This window comes from Dendrobium catenatum, unplaced genomic scaffold, assembly GCF_001605985.2.
Source record: "Dendrobium catenatum unplaced genomic scaffold, ASM160598v2 fragScaff_scaffold_1392, whole genome shotgun sequence".
NCBI lineage: Eukaryota > Viridiplantae > Streptophyta > Magnoliopsida > Asparagales > Orchidaceae > Dendrobium > Dendrobium catenatum.
In genome coordinates this window covers 725,005-729,202 of record NW_021319854.1, presented here as the reverse complement: position 1 = coordinate 729,202, position 4,198 = coordinate 725,005, and positions in this window count along the sequence as shown.

The window sequence follows — 4,198 nt, the reverse complement described above, 5'->3', positions numbered from 1 at the left end:
TTTTTTTTTTTGGAGGGGATTTGTACGAAGTACTACTCTCTGAATAATTTATGTGTACGAACTTCAAATCATTTAAAATATTTACAACTATCACTTTAATATTTATGATTGGAATATAGACAACGATGAAATTAAGCAGAAAAAGATGCAATTGTGTAGGCGGATGTTAGCGGGTAATGAGCGACTCGATGACCCTAATAAGCATTGGCATCAAAATCTTTCTTGTATCCACCCTCTGGTGTGCATGACGAGAGCCAATCGATCGCCAAACAGGCCAAGAAAAGGGTCATGCTTTAGAACATGATACTCGCCATCATAATTAATCATGAGAGTGTAGACCGATTCGCCTTCATTCTAATCATGGTGTTAGAAATTTACTCATCTAAAAAATAAGTTATCTTATTTATTTATATATTTATTGTATTTTTAAATCATATAAAAATATTATTAATATCAACTTTTTTTAAAACTAATAAATTTTTTTGCCCCTAATCATGTCATGTTTCGTTCAATTTTGCCTTGCTATGATTCTTTTTTTTTTACGCCCATTTTATGTCAATCCCTGTGTCCTTTAGGAAGTGAAGCAAGCTCTTTTGCATCTTTCTTCTCATTTGCCTTGAAATCTTCATCCATAGCAGATTTTTATTCCTTTTGTACGGCTTCTTAAGAATCCATGGGCCCATAATCGATAATGATTTAATAAAGAATAAGATTTTTTTTTATTCTCTATTACCTCGTATAGATCTTGTAAGCTCTTAAAGTGTAACAGTTTTTTTACTTGAATTCAAACTTGAAATTATTGAATTTTCTTAATTATTCACAACGGTGTTATTGGTGGGGTTGCAAGCTTCTCTTATATGTTCTCTATCTTTTGTTGATCATTTGCACCTTCAAAATTTTTTTTTTTTATCATGTGATCCCTAATCTCATTCTCGTTCTTAATGAAATATGGTATCTTGGTTGATAAATTTCTTTCCAGTATTTAAATTATATAGCTTATAATTAGGGATGTCAAAAACTGACACGATCCGAAAATCTGACTCGAACCTGACCCGAATTTTTTGGGATAGGGTCAACCCATTTTGAGAATAGGTCGGCTTCGGATCCCACTTTTTGACCCGTTTTAATATCCTGGTAGAGATCGAGTCAACCAAAAAATCTGTTTTTGACCCAAAAAACCCGGGTTCGATGGATTAGAAGCATTGCTCAAAGACGAGCGCACAATCGTGGTAGTCTTTCAAGGGCAGATCGCGCGATGCAGATAGGTCGGAACTCAGAAGTCATGACTGCTCGGCGAGCTCTCCGTTCGTTTTGTTGGAGCGGAAGTAATTATAAAAGCAAGGAGGTGAAGCTGCATACAAAAGTACTCCACAAAGCCAAATGTCTCTACAAGATAAAAATTTTTATGACTTGACTAGCAGTAGCGTTGATACGTTATCAAAAAATTATCTTGGCTGGGCACGAATCTCGATACAAAATTAAGTTGTAAACTTCCAAAATTAAAATTAATCGAACTCTGATTTCAGCAAACTTATAGTCAAATTGAGCGACTCAAGAATACAAACCCAACGATACCAAGTCCAACCCTATCCGCGCCCAAACGGGTCCAAATCAAGGGTTAGAAGCACCATTGAAAGGTTCGAACCACAATTTTGATTACCAAACGGTTTCCAAACATAACGTGCAAATTGCTAAATCGAATGGCTTGACGAGATGAATCCAACAACCCCATGATCACCGAATTCCGACATCATTAAAAAATTTAAATGCCAATCAAACGGTCCATGATCAAGGGATTCAACATTGGTCGTCCATCAAACCACTCCCCATTTACCCTTGATCTCTAACCTATTTACGTGTCATGCTGATCCAGAAATCAATAAATAGATCCCTCATTTCTCTTGAAGAGGGACCCAAGATATAAGAGAAGAAGAGAAGAGAATAAAGAGAAGGAAGAAGCTCCTCCTCGACCACCGCCTGAGTTTCGCCAGACCACCACCTGAGGTCCCCACCCTCACTGGACCACTACTGAAAGTTCGTTAGGGATCTTAACCCTTATGAACTGGCCCAAGGCTAACAAAGAGAGAGGTGAATTGGATAAGATTAAAACAAAAAATAAAACTCAAACCAAAATTATCACAGAAATCAAAGTGCGGAAGTTAAATAATGCGGAAGCAATAATAAGAAAAGAACACACTAGATTTATAGTGGTTCGGTCAAACCTTGACCTACGTCCACTCCTTGGAGGCACCCTCCAAGTATTGCACTACAAAAGTGTCTCTCCTTTAGCCCCCACAGTTAGGCGGAGAAGCCCATAAAAAATCACTTCCACCTTCCCCGGTGTGGCGAAGTCACGGGTCCTTTGACACAAAATAGATCTTCTTCTTTGGTGAACCTCCCTCGAGACAAGCCTTGAATCTAACGGTATTAAGGTGCAAGCCTGCCGGAGCATCCGTGTGGAATCCCCCTCCACACTCCCTTGAGTCCCCCCTCACAGGATCTTCTCCCTCTCTCAGACTTCACCCGTTCCTCACTCCCTTCCAAGCTTTCTCTTCAAGTTTCCCCCACAAGAACGAAGCTACAATGGCTACCAAAGACACTTACAAAAGTGCCTTGAATAAGCTTAAATAGAAGCTCTCAAAATGACCTCATTAATACAAGTTGCCGACATTATCGTCCAGGACATTAGGCACATCGTCATGTACGATCAGTTCAAATTCTGCTCATCAGCCCGAGACGATTTGGGATGATCAGAAGAAAATTTGTTACATCGTCCTGGCCGATCTCACGATCATCCCGGACAATTAGTTTAAAACCAATTTCAATCATCCTGATCTTCGCCCTGAATAGGTTATGGCTGATGTAAATCATCCATGAAATCGTCCTGGCCGATCCTATGATCGTCCCAGACGATGTGATCATATCAATCAGCCATTAATGCTTTTCAAATATACCAGATCAATTTAGGCATAATTCAGTTAGATTGTCCTGGACGATGTCTATATCGTCCTGGACGATGTCTATATCGTCTTGGATGATTTTCTAAAAGAATGAATACCTTTTCTGATCATGGCGGCTGATTCTTTCTGAATTGATCTTATCGTCCTTGCCGATTAACATATGACGGCTGCCTTAATGAGGATGCCCTAATTAGGGTTTCTCCTTTTGGACCGATCGTCCAGGCCGTTATAAATATCGTCCCGGACGATGTTACTAAAAATAGAAATCTTTAGGAAACAACAGAAAAATCTTCCAAGCTACAAAACACCAGGAGCCACACAAAATACAACGGACTCAAGAAAGGAAAAAATGTAGAAACTAACTCAGACCTAGTCTACCCAATCTTGAGCTGATTCCAAAATGCAGTCCAATCGTGTGAACCTGAAATGTCAGTACATAAGGTAGTCGTAGAGAAATAAAAATATTTTCTATCATCAAAATTATAAACCATTGATCTGCAACAACCACTTGAGGCTCTCACCTTTGTTATACCACCACTTGAAGCCCTCATTCTTGCCAGACCACCACCTGAGGCCCTCACCCTCACCGGACCACCACTTGAGGCCTTCACATTCGCTAGACAACCACCTGAGGCTCTCACCCTCACCTGACCACCACCTGGTCCTCAGCCTCACCGGACCACCACTTGAGGCCCTTACCTTCACCGGACCACCACCTGAGGTCCTCACCCTCACTAGACCACCACTGAAAGTTCGTTAGGGATGTTAATCCCTTATGAACTGGCCCAAGGCTAACAAAGAGAGAGATGAATTGGATAACATTAAAACCAAAGATAAAACTCAAACCAAAATTACCATAGAAATTAAAGTGCGGAAGTTAAATAATGCGGAAGCAATAATAAGAAAAGAACACACTGGATTTGTAGTGGTTCGGTCAAACCTTGACCTACGTCCACTCCTTGGAGGCACCCTCCAAGTATTGCACTACAAAAGTGTCTCTCCTTTAGCCCCCACAGCTAGGCGGAGAAGCCCTTAAAAAATCACTTCCACCTTCCCCGGTGCGGCAGAGTCGCCGAGTCCTTTGACACCAAATAGATCTTCTTCTTTAGTGAAACTCCCTTGAGACAAGCCTTGAATCCGACGGTATTAAGGTGCAAGCCTGCCGGAGCAACCGTGTCGAATCCCCCTCCACACTCCCTTGAGTTCCCCCTCACAGGATCTTCTCCCTCTCTCAGACT